Source organism: Protopterus annectens, chromosome 8.part0 (assembly GCF_019279795.1).
Source record: "Protopterus annectens isolate FY-2018-M chromosome 8.part0, PAN1.0, whole genome shotgun sequence".
Lineage (NCBI taxonomy): Eukaryota > Metazoa > Chordata > Ceratodontiformes > Protopteridae > Protopterus > Protopterus annectens.
Window position 1 is genome coordinate 1,923,148,679 of NC_056741.1, and position 15,685 is coordinate 1,923,164,363.

Consider the following 15,685-nt stretch of genomic DNA (forward strand, 5'->3'; position numbering starts at 1 on the left):
TTTTTGTGTATTTATGTGTTTGGTTCGCTGATGTGGTGGGACTATGTGATACTGGAATTGTGTTGCACCAGTTTTGAGATGAGAGAGCTCAGCCTCCAGTTTGGCTAAATAGTTGCATCTCTCACATATATTTGAACCTGTAGTAAGGCTGAGACTGAACAGTAGTTTTATGTTTGGGTTTAGCTCTTCTTGGAGTTCATGTAGGACGCAGCCCAGGACACCGTCTGGTCCCATTGATGCTGTGTTTTTTGCTTTGGAGAGGGCGGCTCTTACCTGAGCATCTGAGATGTCAGGGGGGCAGCACTCTGCTGAGATAGATATTTGCCCTTTTGGTGGGGAGGGGGGTGGGTAGTTTGCGCTGATCCTGTCAGCTAGGATGTTGGCAATTTCTGTGGGTTTGGTGTATTTTGTGTCATTTTGGACTAATTCTGAGCATATCTGGGAATTCCCACCCAGGTTCCTAACATAACTAAAGAAAGCCTTGTGATTATCCTTAGTGTCCTGTGCAATTTTTCTCTCGAAGCTGGCCTTAGACAATTTTATGAGTGCCCGTAGTTTTTTTGCTAATACTGATCAGAGATGCCTTCCCTTTTTGGGATTTTGCTCTATCATGTAGTAGCTTCCTCCTTCTATTGTATAGTTTGTTTATGGCTGAGGTCCACCAGACAGGACGTCTGACTTTGGAGGATTGGGTCTTGGTTTTATTTGGGATTGCATGATCCATGCATTCCTGAAGGTGTTCATAGAATGCGTTTATAAAGGATTCTGCGGTCTGGGCCATATTTTCCACAGGCCCGGGGGCTTTGAAGGATTCCACCTCAGTTTTGAGGAGTGTCAAATTTGTTTTAGAGACATTTTTCACTGTGGTTTTCTGGGCAGGGGGTGGGGTCGGGATGTGAATATCCAGTGAGATTAGTTTATGGTCTGATCTTACCAGTGAGGGATACACTTCTGGTCTGGAGCATAGAGTCCCCATGTTGGTGATGATCAGGTCCAGTATGTTTTCCCCTCTTGTGGGAGTGGTAACAAGTTGTTCCATAGCATTTGAGTTCATAAATTCTAGGAACCTTTGGGCTAGGGTGTTGGAGCTAGAGTAATGCTCCCAGTCTATGCTTGGGTAGTTGAAATCGCCCAATATAATGGTGTTTGGAGAGACCTTCATATTTTCCAGTGTTCTCAGGAAGGTCAAGTGGGGTTCCTGGGTTTGGGAGGGTGGTCTGTAGCAGGCTATAAACTGGAAGGCAGTTTTACCCACTGTTAGTTGCACATGGATAGTCTCTGATGCTTCGTGCTGTGCCACCAACCTGGAGGTGTGGGTATCTTTGACAAATATTGATACTCCCCCTCCTTTTGTGGTTCGGTCCAAGTTTTGGGGCCGAAAAGCATGGTATGAGGTATAACCTGGTAGTGCTGGGGTGCTCTCGGGAGCCTTGAACCAGGTTTCTGTTACTGCACAGATATCGATGTTCTCCATGCTAAGGAGAGTTTTGAGTGCGTGCTTCTTGAGGTTTAGACTTCTGGCATTGAGTAGCATTACTCTTAGTTTCTTATCCCTTGTGATACCTATGGAGGTGGGTTTGTCTTTTGAGCCTTGCCTAAAAGAGGCACTATGGGGGTAGCAAGAGCCTTTGCCAATATCCGAAAGCCCAGGGGTGACAAGTGCAAGCCGTCCCTAGCGAAGCATCGTGGCTTGTCGAGCATGTCATCCCAGGCTGACAGGCATTGGATCCCCTTTGAATGACACCAATACTTAAGCCAGTTGTTGAAATTGATCATCCTGTCTTCATATTGTGGCATCATTCTTGGTGAGGGTAAGATGCTACTCAAGGTCAGGGTCATACTGGCCTGGGCTACATGCTCAGAGAGCTCCTCTATGTCTCTTTTCATGTAGTCCAGGGAGGTACGTCTCAGGTCATTCACACCAGCGTGGACAATGACTGAGTCATATTTGTACTTGCCTTGGAGTGACCTGAGTGCTTGTGTTATGTGGCGGATCCTAGCCTTTTCATTTATAAGAACTTTTTATAAGTAATTGTTCATTTATAAGATGCAGCTTGCAAGATCCCTGATTTCAAATGTAGATTGTACAAACCATGGTATTCTCCAACCCCCATACCCCATGGTAGGAGAGCTGGCTTGTGTCCAGTTTTCACAGCCCCCTCCCCACGATCCTTCTGGTGCACTGGGTCAGTGCCTTAACCTGAGTCATAACTGATACAGATGGATAGCCTTCCTCTGTGCCATTGAGCTGGAAAGTAGCTAATAAATACTATAGTTTGATGTTTCTTAATTCTCTTTATTTACACCCCTAGATAGATCTGCTGACTTCTGCTTATTTTACAGACCCATAACAAGTAACATACATTGAAATAACTAGAAAAATCATTTTTTTTTCTGCTTTTGTAATGGTATGTTGTCTGCTTATTCATATTTAATCTCTCAATATATATAGCGAGTTTGATATTTATCATAGAAGTCAATATTCACAGTCACTACATCTATCCTTGATATCATAGCAGTCACTGCATCTGACCTCGATACTGCAGGATCTCTGTCACAAGGCCTACTCCTACAAGTTAACTGAGAATTTTGTCATTGTATAATGTAAGCACATTTACAGACTCTTAACAAGTAATATACCTTGCAATAACTAGAAAAATCTGTTTTCTTTAAGGCTTTTGTAGTAGTCTGTTGCATAGCTCTCAACCTTCCATCTCCAAAATGAGGAACATTTTGTTTAATAATATGGAACAAATAGGCAAAACATGGAACACTTGCTAACAGCTTACTAACAACTTCACTTAGGGGAGCTCATAGGATGGCTAAACTGTGCTACTTTTACTTATAAAAAGTTCTTTTGATGAATTAATATGATTCAATTCTCTTTATCATGGATATCGGTTAAAAAAATTCCCAACACTGAATGTGTGACAGATGCTTTCATTGTGGAACATCGAGGCACATGAACTTTTTAAGATCCCAAATGTGGAACTTTCCTCATAATGAGGTACAGTTGAGAGGTATGGTCTGTTGTATGCCTATTCATACTTTACCTCAAGATATATAGTGAGTTTGATAGTTATCATACCAGTCAATATTCAAAGTCACTACATCTGACCTTGATACTGCAAGAGCTGTGTACAAGGCCCTACTCCTACATGTTTACTGAGAATTTTGACCCTACCCCTAATTCCCACACACCCCTTGTACCCTAATATTATTCTTCCTGCATACACAATTCTCTTGTGACTCTTATTCTAAAACCCTCCTCAAATGACTTTACTACTTCTATTTCTTGTTTCCTACTTCCCTAGTTACATTTAATTTTTAGCCCCATTCCAACTATTTTTCTCCCTCCTATACCACTTTGCAGTATATCCATGCATAGTCACTAGCTTCTCTAATAGTACCTATCTGTTCCACATTGTATCTTTTACTTTTTCCCAAATAAACCCTTGTTTCTTCTTATTTTGACCATATAATTGTACTAGTCTTCAGCGTATCCTCTATTCTTCTCCTACTGCGCCATTTTTCATCCTACCATGACTCATTAATATCACTCAGCATCTCTCCAACTCTGCCCCAACCACCTATCCATACTTCCTCTTTACACTCTCCAGACATTGCACCAAACCCGTTTAATATTGCCCCTCACCTTTATTCCAAATAAAGGCTGATTACCTGCACTTCAAGTCAAACCAAGACAAAATTAAATGCAAGAACCCACTCCAAAAAACAAGTATGTAAAATTCCCCTTTATACTAAAATCCTTCTAGGATGAGATGTACAACCTAATCCTGGCCCCACCCATCACAATGAACACAAAGATAATTCTTTCCCACACACTTGTCTAACCCAACAATAGCCATTCCTCATCCTAGTGATCTAATTTCTGCTGCAATAAATGTTAGAATCATAAGAAATAATACTGCTAAACTACGTGCTTAGATTACCCAATATAAACCTGATAGTCTCGCTGTAACTGAAACTTGGCTCAAACACAGCATAAATGGCTCAGAAGTTAAACCTTCTGGCTGTAATATAATAGTAATACATATTTGTTTATAATTGTTTATTTTGAGGAAAGCAATAAAAAGCTCTGCTGAACTGAATGTTGGTGTTGGTTTGAAGTAAGGGGAAATGTGGTAGGTCCTGGTAAATATTAAAGAAGTACCACCACCTTTTCTTCTTATACAGTCATTATGGATGATATAGCCATCCCTCTTGGTGACAATATAGCTATACTGGAAGATGTCCTGCACTGAATGTCCATAACATTTCCACAAGAAGAAATACTACTAGGTGATGTGAATATCAATTGGTTGGGCATAAACTCTAAGACCCCCCCTACATCTTGCATGAATTTATATGGTTTCACACAACTAATTAATAGCCCCACATATTATAACAAGACATCAAATTCCCTATTAGACTGGATCCTAGTATCAGATCCTAGCAAATAGTCCACCACAGGTACAATATAAAATATTGCTTCAGTTCACAATGCTTAAACAGCTGAACGACATATTTTGTTTTAGAGAGTTTCTACAGTAACAATATGTTTTAAATTGTGCACTGCCAACATATTATTTTAAATTAAAATATTTGTTTATGTTGTCTTGACTAGTTTTAAAAGGTTTTAAAAGCTGACACTTGATGGTGATAGAGAGGTTGTAATAGTTAATTAGGTGATGAGGTTGTTAATTCTTTGAGGCTGCCACCCACAGGCATAAAAATTCAGTTTGTTGTAACTTGTATTGTTTTGAAGAAGTCCTGTTACCTGTGGACGAAAGTGCTCAACGTGTGTTACTGTAAATAAAACCTTTTGCGGAACTCGACTCTGAAGACTTCTTCCTTTCCTTTTTTTCACCACAGGTACAATGTCAGACTCTCTCAGTGATCATCTCCCAATATGTATGTCCAGACATCTCACATATCCAGTTAAACAGAATATTTATAGAATAACATGCATTCTTTCTAAGTTTAACCCAGAAATGTTCATTACTACACTATCATCTATTAAATGGAACTTCCTAAAAATCCTCCACTCAGACCAGGGGTTCCCAAAGTGTGCGCCGCGGAGCTCTGGAGAGCTACGGCTTCCTCACAGGGGTGCAGCGAACTAATATGCTTAGCTGCAAAATAAACCGCAAACAGTTCACAGTTTATTTTGCAGCTATGCTTATTAGTTCGTGGCAAACTTAGTCTAACTGCAGCTTTTTAGCAGAACTGGCATCAATTATAGCAGTGGTCCCCAACCATCAGGCCGCGGACCAGTACCGGGCTGTGGAGCACTTGGAACCGGGCTGTCAGGTAAGTGAATGCCTGTATGAGTGTATGAGTGTGTGTGTGTGTGTGTGTGTGTGTGTGTGTGTGTGTGTGTGTGTGTGTGTGTGTGTGTGTGTGTGTGTGTGTGTGTGTGTGTGTGTGTGTGTGTGTGTGTGTGTGTGTGTGTATGTGTGTGTGAATGTGTGCATGAAAGCAAAAGAGTCTGTGTGTGTGAGAGAGATGGGAGAGTGAGAGCAATGTGTGAGTGAATGCAGGAATGAATAAAGAAGTGGCCGTGTGTGTGTGTGTGTGTGTGTGTGTGTGTGTGTGTGTGTGTGTGTGAAACAGATGTGAATGAATGCAGGAATAAATGTGTGTGTGTGTGTGTGTGTGTGTGTGTGTGTGTGTGTGTGTGTGTGTGTGTGTGTGTGTGTGTGTGTGTGTGTGATCAGGAGAGTGAAACAGAGGAATGAATGGCCCGTGTGTGTGTGTGTGTGTGTGTGTGTGTGTGTGTGTGTGTGTGTGTGTGTGTGTGTGTGTGTGTGTGTGTCTGCGTGCACGCGCGTCATGGGGGAAAGAGTGAAGAGTGAGAGATCCCTAGCAGCAGCAGCAATGAGGTCTGTGTAAGTTTGGACCATACCACTGGACACATACCTTTCACCCTCTTAAATCAAGAAATCTGGACAAAGCCAAAAATAGTGGGGGTACAAAGGCACAAAATAGGGACACTTTTAAGTACTGCTCTCACAAACTTAGAAAGTTGATAGACATGCTGGTTTTCCATTAGCATGAATTTTCTGAAGGGTATGAAGTATGAAACTCAATTGTCTGTTATTATTTTCTGACTTCAACCTCAATGATCTGCCAGTGATTTGCCAGAAAACAACAATTTTATGAGAAAAAGACCAAAAAGATGAGGCAAAAATCTGGACATTCTGCAAAAATCTATACAGTTGAGAGGCATGCTGGACAGAGCCAAATAATAGGGACAGATAACTCACTGCTCAAAACTGCAATGCAGTTCACCTCTTATTTTATAAATAGTATAGCATTAATAACCAAGAATTTCCCCTTTTCCCCCTTTCATCTCTCTTCCTCTCACCTTACTCCAGCCACCCCCCTCCTGCCTTAATACCTCAGGCCTCCTCTCTCCTACCTACCTCCTGTCAATAAGCTAATAATCTTTCCTGTCTCTCTACAGGCTACCCAACTATCCATATTTGGACCCACATTATGCTAACGATATATCCTAACATCTCACATCATCTCTCAACACTAACTCCTTCTACCACCCTCCCCAAAACCCATATAGCTTGTCCTATCACCTACTGCTACCCATCTAGAATGTGATAATCTTATAACATTATCTCTTGCTTTGAGTGTATGTTCACTTTCATATGAATCTGACTAGCTTTATTTGTGATTAACTCTTGCTTGCCTCCACTGTTGTAAATGCATCTGACAATCGATTCTCATTGTACTGCATATTTACTGAACTTTCTAATCATCTATTTTTTGTACACTGGAGCTTTTCTCTCTGGGCCACTGCTGAAAAAGGGCTCTGTCCCAGTCGGACTATCCCGGTCAACAAATGTCAAATAAATAAAATAAAAATAAATAAATAATTACTCAGCATCTCATTCCAACCCTGTCCAACAGCCACATATCACCACATCCTTTTTCACCTTCAAACCTGTGGCCACAACCTATATAAAACTGCTCTTAAACTTAAACCATGCTCTTCTTCGGCTGATGACCTTCCAAGTGAGTATATAAAAATAGCAGCCAATCCGTAAAAATAGGTCAGTCCAAGAATCCAACATTTCCTCTCTCTGGAAAAAGTCGCACATTATCCCTCTGCACAAAGGAGGAAATTCAACTGACATTAATAACTTTATACCTATAGCAATCTTATCTCCCTTCACCGAAGTACTTAATAACTTTATACCTATAGCAATCTTATCTCCCTTCACCGAAGTACTTAATAACTTTATACCTATAGCAATCTTATCTCCCTTCACCGAAGTACTTGAAAAATGTATTCAAAAACAATTGCTGGATTATCTCCTGCAGGAAGACTTCCTATCCCCTATACAACATGGCTTCTGTCCTTCCTATAATACTATCACTGCCCTTCTAACCTATATAAATACTGTCAATAAAGCTAGCGATAATGGCAAACTAGTCTCTTCCTTATTAACTGACTTGTCTAAATCCTTCAACACAGTTTGTCATAGCAAACGTCTACTTCACACGTCCTCACTAGACCTCTCTCAGCCCACCTTTCTGTGGTTTAAAAGCTACTTGCCCTGTATGTATCAGTCAGTAAAATGGCACTCCATGCTCTTTTCTTACCTCCAGTCACTACTGGTGTATCACAAGGCTCTTTCCTTGGTCCCCTCCTCTTTAACATTTTCACCAAAACACTCTGTACATCCACACAACAGGCCACCCTAATACAATATGCAGATTATTCCATTCTCATTTGCACATCTGACAACATTGTACACCTCCAGAGAATTACTCAGGAAACTTTAACAGCCACTGAAACAAGGCTTCATAACTCACAACTCATGCTCAACTCAAAAAAGACCAAGCTACTTCTTTTTTCCCCCAAATCCCTCTCTCATGAAAAAACAACATTTGAAGTCCTCTCTGTGGATAATGCAACCACTGAAGTCACTTCTCATAGCAAATTATTAGGGGTGATAGTGGAAGATAATCTTACATTCGACCAGCATATACAAAATTGCATAAGAAAAACTCATCAAAAACTAGGCATGCTTTACAGAGCCAAAAACATTCTCACTAATGCAACTAAAACTACACTTGCCACATGGTGCTCCCATACTCACTAACCTCCAGGTTTCACAAAAATTAAAAACCTGAAATACTATAATGAAGTTGCTATATTTGCAGTAAATACCCCTTTCAGAATCCACCACTCTATAGCACTAAAATGCCTAAACTGGTTAGAACTGCCTCATCAACTAACATATACACAACTTCTTACCACCTATATAATTATCCAACATCCATCTGCCTGTCCAGCACTAAAAACTATTCTTAACAACTAAGTTCCTAGTTGATTACTGTGATTCAGTGACCAAAAACTCCTATCTACAAACCTGTCAAATTTCCTGGGCATTGTCTGTACTTGTACAAGGTTGCTAAGGCCTGGAACACCTTACCTATATCCATCAGCTCAGTACCCTCCCTTTCTTCTTTCAAAACCACTCTGAAAGACTTCCTAGCTAAAATATGGCTCTGTTCTTGCTCAAAACTAGGATAAACTATCCCTAAATGTGAACAAGTACCTTTTTCTTTCCTTATAACTCCTTACTCTGCTTTCTGCACTTACTCCTTTCTGTAAAGTTCTCTTCCTTGACTTTCTCTCTAAGTATACCATAAGCCTGTTTTTCCCTCACTTCATATTGTAATTCCTGTTTGTATTAGACTAACTTACCATTAATTTCTCTCCAAACTGTCTAAAGTTTCTCTAAATGTTAAATGATTGTCATAAAACTTGGATCAATTTTTAATCAATGTTTTATTTATTATGTCTAATTTGTTATAATTATTTAAATTGTAGAGGTTTTTCTTTTATTTTTGAAGATTGTAAAATTATTGTTCTTAAACATAATAGGGGTATTAAATAAAAACTATAATGTGACTGAACTGCGATAAACAGCATGGTCAAGGTAGGATGATGTGGCTTGAGGAAGATTAGAGGTACAGATGTATACAATGTCCTTTTCTAAAGAAGTGATTTGGGAAGTCCATTTTGGTCATCCACATAGTGTGGGTATGGCTGTGGCAGTCCTGTATAAGAAAGCTGCACATTTGTAAAAAAAGCAGTCACAAGACAATTGAGTAGACCTGGTTAAAAGTGGTCAGGTGACCTAAGAATATCAGCATGCAGGTAACATCTATGACAGAATGCATGTTCACATGTGCAAGAAAGTTCCACTTATCTGCCACATGGGCATAGCTGGGAGCCTGTACAATGACTGCATAGCAAAGTGCATTTTATAGGAAGAGAAGGGGAATGATAGGGCAGTCAGAAAGGGAGATAAACAGAAGAACAGACAGAAGGACAAAAGGAAAGGAAGAATAGCATGGGGTGGGGAAAGAAGACTTTTTTTGGGAGGACAGGTGCCTTTTTTATCTTTTCCAAAGAAGAGGAGAGGAGAGGAAATGAAAGCACGAGGAAGATCTAGATAAGAAGTGGGCTGTAATGATAGCAACAGGAGCAGATACACAAACATAATAACACAGACAAAGATTGATAAAGGGGCACTGACACAAAAGGGGACTACAGTGGACATACACAGACAAATGATGGACAACTGGTGATGTGGAGGACTAGACTACAGACAGGGGTGGGTGAGCTACACACAAGATTAGTTAACACCATGATAGTGGTGGTCAGGATTGGGTGAGAGTAGCCTGCCAAGCTGTCCCAGAAGGGAACACAACCATGTCCATCATCTCCATGCCTGACATCGGAAGTGAGTTCTACAGCTGGTGGCCTGATGGTCATGGTCAGGTAGCTATGCAACTCTACCAGTGACATGAGGAGGGGCTGTAAGGAGCCAGTACAGGCACTGATGTGCTCATCCACCTCAGTCTTCGTCAGCTACCAAACCTCACACCAGGTGATCCAGAACTTTGCTGTATCATTCTCCAATGAGAAGCTTACACCATGCATAGGTGAAGTAGCACCTGAGGCCACCATGAATTCTTCAGGTCAAGGCCCAAAGATCACTGTGCATCTAGAGGTTTGCCTCATCACTGCCTATCTCGTGGCTTATGCTGCAGAAAAAAATGAAAATAAATGATGAAAAGCAAAAAAGCAACACACTCAAATAAAGAATGAGAAAAAAAAACAGGAACAAATGCAACACTCAGTGCAATGTGATACACTTCACTAAGACAAGTTCTGGAAAGAGAAACAACAGTCATCCAGTCAGCAAAGCAATGTAAATCAGTGGCTAGGGAACACCTATTACATGATGGAAGATAATTCCAGGCGATATGATTGGCAGTGTAACTGTCACATGTTTAGGACAGTAGCAGAGTGTATTGGTGTAAACCACTGTATAAATGTAATGAACAGTGAAGCAATGCTGAAATTAATACACTGAAAAAATGAAGTGCTATCTGTTGTGGTGAAGTGGTTATGTAGAACACCATGGCATACACAGGTGTAACTGGCACAGTTTATGACAGTACCACAGATAGCATACTTAAAACCTAACAGTCCTATACAGGCAGTGAACAATTAAGCACCTGGAAAAATCACAGAGAAGGCTGAAGCAGACAATGCCTGCTGAGACCAAGAATAACAGGAACTGGTGGACAGAAGTCAGTGTGGTAGGTAGTCACAACTAGATTTCATTCAATATTTACACACTCATTGGTGCCTAGAATCGTCTCCTAGGAACTCTCCATCCTTAGTGATCCATTTTTTGGATCCATTACAGATTTCCAAAAAACATATGATGATTTGATACTCAAACAAGTGCTTTGTATTTTCTTTCTGAAAAAAAAAATGTTTTGATTTGCTCTAGTACCACTTTATTAGCTATTAGAATTGTGTACTATAATGTTGTAAAAATGTAAAAATATAAAAATGTATTGTCTATTAGAATTTGTGTACTATAAGAATTTTGTACCAATATCTTTACTGCTCTATCTACTATGTATTTGTACTTTTTCTGGAGCTTTTCTCCCTAGGAAGGACTCCATTGAAAATGGGCTCATGTGGCCCAATGGACTATCCTGGAAAACAAACTGCAAATAAATAAATAAATGTTTGTATAAAAAATGAAATACAAAATACCTCATTGCTGTGGTAAACTGGTTTAGTGCAGCTCTTATACATATAGCAATTGTAAAGATGACTGGCATAATGTAAGACATCAGCACAGTACAAAAGGACAAAAATACCATTCAAAACAACCAGTATGCAACTATGCAATGGTGAAGAGGCAAAAGTAAAATACAATAAATAAATAATGCTCAGTGCTGTGGTAAGCATGGCATAGATACAGTCATGGCAGCCTTACAGAACTCTTACTCTGCTGGCTAAAGAGTCTAGCTTGATACCTTTGGCAGGCTACTCTGTTTACCACTATTTCTTCCTTCACCATAAATCAGAAATAGCACATTAATGAGCATAGCATTCCCGTGACAGCAGAAAGCATGTATACATATACTTTCTTTCATCAGCAAAAAATTAAATATTACTGTAGTAAGGAGGAAGCCCCTTCCTAGCCTCTTCTTCCCATTGTTGGATAAGGTTTGGATGGAGACTTCTGCAGATCACTGTATTGATGACAGCATTGTTTATCAGAGCAGGTGATCCCCGTGACATCACTAAGTATCCTGACAAGAGTGTGACAGTCATTCATATTTTACAGGTGGTCTTCTTTGCCCACCAGCAAGTACTGATGATGTGTGTGCAGCAGATGAAAAAAGATTTTGGTCTCCCTGCTGCACCACATGGGGCCCTGTCGGTGTCAGATTCTGCTGAGGCCATGCACCCTCCCCAGCTCAAGCCCAGGAATGAAAATTATAGCTGGATGCAATGCCACCCATTCTGGACTACATGATCTGGATCCATGGCTGATAGCACCGTAATACAGTGCCCATATATGGCAACTTGATACATGTACAGTAGTCAGCAGCACAGGGGAGGTTAACAGCTGTGTGTCCAGGCTTCATAGGTGTACATATGCTACATGAGCATTATACTAGAGCACAGCCAAAATGGGCAGCTGAGTTGCATAATAGCAGTGCTTTGAGACCAATTATAACATGATAAAAACTAGAGATGACATTTTGTGAGCTACAGACTTACAACTAAGAGTATAGACTACAGTAGAAAGAGGATATATGGCTTTACTAATGTATAGGGACAGTGACAGTAGACAGGATCACGGGTAATGCTTGCACAGCACATTACACAAATTGAGCCAGAGTGCATGACTGCCACACATAGTTGTCACACTGTGGAGCATTATGTGTGCTAACACTACAGGCCAGGGGTCTGATAAAATGTCTAGTGGTGGTGGAGCTAAAACTGAAAGAGTGCAAGCAAGAGGCAGGACAGGTTAAAATTCTAGGGAGGGTGCAACCAGTAGTGGAACAGGCTGAACAGTTGCCATTTCTGGTAGGGAGGAGCCATAGCTAGATAAGTACAAGAAGGACAGGCTGCATTCCTGGGGAGGGGGGGGGGGTGCAACCACACATGATAAAAAATATCAGGCAAGACAGCTTGCATACCTGTTGTGGGAGAGGAGGCATCCAGGCAGCACACAGAGAACAGGCAGGCTGATCCATTGTTCTACTGTGTTTATCTCTTTATAGTGGGGGTGCTGGTCCTACCTGACGGTGGGTACAAACTCTGCTGTTTGCACTGGTGGAAGAGATAGTTCATATGGCTTATACTATTACAGGTTGTCAGAACAGTTACCTCACAGCAGTGAACAAGGCTGTACCCACCACAGAGTTAGTAATGGGTGGCAGGTGCTGGATGCCATGGGCAGTCCTGTATAGACACACACACACACACACACACACACACACACACACACACACACACACACACACACACACACACTCTGATCTATCTTTGTATGCACAAGTGTACCAGAGCTGTCATGCCACCAAAAGAAGACCAACACCTGGAAGAATTCACCCTGAAAGAGTCAAAGTTGCTGCTGCAGATCTTCTGCATCCATGGTAGGAGAATTGTGGAGAAGACTGAACAGGCAAGGCTACTGGGATCAGATATAGCAGGTACTAAAAGGGTTAAATCAGTGTGGTGGGTGGCCACAACTGGATGTTGGTGCAGATGTGTCAAAGGTCACCAATATGAGCTCCTATGCCAAGACTAAGGCTCAAAACATGTCTATAGACAGGAAACCCACTTGGGATCACACCACCAACATATCGCTAGCTTACAGATCCTAAAGAGCTCCTGCTATTCCACAGTGGACATACATAAATGATATTAATACCTTGTGGTAGTTTGTATGTGGGAGCTTGGATGGCCAGTACTACCTGTGTATTTGTTGAGGATATCCCAGGTGAGTAGTAACAAGTGGTATTTCTGTAGGATATATGTCAGCACATCATCTTGATATATTCAGACATGATTTGCATTAATGTTACCCAAGAACATTAGGACTACAGTTGAGATCACCTACACCACAGGGTATGACTGGCCAATTGTTGGTGGGGAATATACCAGGTGAGTAGTGGCACATCCCATTGCAGTAGAACATTACCAAGCACCTCTGCACAGTTTACTCAGACATACCATTCTATATTTGTGTCACCCAGAGATATTGAGCCTTCAAAGGAGACAACCTGCACCAGAAAGTAAATATGTTTTCATAGGCTATGTATAATCTTTGCACATAGCAGTCTGTCTGATGCAGGGTGGTGACAGTCACACATGTATCAGCTTACATAATGGGGTGGTATGTTATCTGTATGCATTAATAAGTTTCACTGGAACAGGATCTGGCACTACAGTTTACCACATGCCTGATGGCAATATGTTTTTAGATGTTGATGATGATGGCTTCATACATACAGCATAGTCTGAGGATACAGTGACACTCTTAGCAATGTTTACAGTGGAGTGAACACTCCCCTCCTGCATAGCAGAAGGGTCTGTAGATGCCCAGGATGTTCTTCTCAAATCACCTCTTTTAGAAAAGGACATCCCATCCATGTGAATCCCACACATGATACACAGTCAGCATCAGAGGGCTGCACCACCTCTAAGGCACACACATGTTTTTGGAAAGAGGCATATTGGTGGTCATCAGCACCCTGAAGCCTGGTTATTCCATGACATGGGTGTTACCCTTGGCATGAATCAATGAATGAGCTGGGCTGTGATCCATGCATGCATGTTTTAACAAACCTAACTTTTTGTTTGCTTTAATAATATTAAAACAATGGGCTTTTCCACTAAACTGGCCCCTATGTCTCTGTCTGTAAGCAATTTCCTGTGAACATGACTACAGTGTATATTTATGTTAAAGCCTTAATGCAGACACTATTTAACCTTCTTTCTTTGATAAGCCAACATCTGCTACTCAATTGCCTAATCTTGGAACAAACTACCCCTTTCCATCAGAACAATATCTAATGCTTATGAATTCAAAAATGCTCTAAAAGAATACTGGCTGAACTTCTGGACATGGCCCTGTAAAACTCCCAGCTTAAATTAGCTCTGTCTTTTCTCCTTCCTCTACTTTATACTACACCACTAGTTTCTATCTCTTCTCTTATTTCATCATTGTGCTTGTTTCTTCCTTCCCCTCTGAATTTATTACCTATTTCTTTCTTTTATCTATTTTTTTTCTGCTTCTTTCTGTCCTCCTTGTCCTTATCTAACTTTTTGGCTGTCTACTCATTCTATTTTTTTTTCAGTTTTTCATGAATTTTTTCTGTTAATTTGTATACTATACTATACTATACCTATGTAATGAGTGTTTTAAATGCTTGTATTGTCTTAATAAGTATGTTCATTTTCATATTTTCATCTTCTAATGTATGCTGTATTGGTGATTTTCTCCCTGGGCCTCCCCTGAAAAAGAGCCCATGCTCAGTCGGATATTCCCGGTCAACAAATGTTAAATAAATAAATTAATAAACCATGTTAAGTATGTTGCAATTTGAAAGAGTAATATGTGAATATTTTCTGTGAAAATGTTAAAACTGGATGTACATGGAATATAGAGATGTAGAAATGGAGAGGGAGGTATGCATTTATTATTAGATGTCTTTTTTTTTCTTATTACCAAATGCAATGCCTCACTAACAATATATGTATACAGTCTACTGTTTTTATTTGAAACATCAATTCTTTGTATTTAGTTATCTTTCTTACTATTGTTATAGCATCACTTTTAAACATTGTAGCTAAATCAAAACTAGATAGAATGTCACTTTCTGTCTGTCTGTCATTATCTGAGACCTCAGTCTGTGTTCTTCATGTGATGAGAGTTTGACAGTAGGTGAGGAACATTTGTGGTTTTCTCCAGTTATAAGCAGTCATGTCATCTTCTGGCAAAGGGAGAGTCTGATCAACTGTGTGAGGTGGCAGTCACTTGAGCTTTCATTAATTGTTGATATATATGAGTGTGTATGTCTGTGTGTGTATCTATCTTTGTGTGTGTGTGTGTGTGTGTGTGTGTGTGTGTGTGTGTGTGTGTGTGTGTGTGTGTGTGTGTGTGTGTGTGTTCAGCTCACACATGCATGTTACTCTCTGTGAATTAAAGTTAGGGTGCAGGCAAGAAAAGGGAATGATACATTGTATGATTGTCTTTGTAAGTGTTTGAGAATTAGGATTAGAGTAAGGACTAAGTTAAGGTATAGATGTGTGTATGTG

General features: G+C 40.4%; 1 protein-coding gene across 1 annotated transcript in view; it reads left to right on the forward strand.

The window, feature by feature from the left end:
* Window positions 1-15,685, forward strand: part of ELMO3 (engulfment and cell motility 3) — a 1,057,243-nt gene that overhangs the window by 867,217 nt on the left and 174,341 nt on the right. The gene's annotated exons all lie outside the window — the stretch shown is intronic.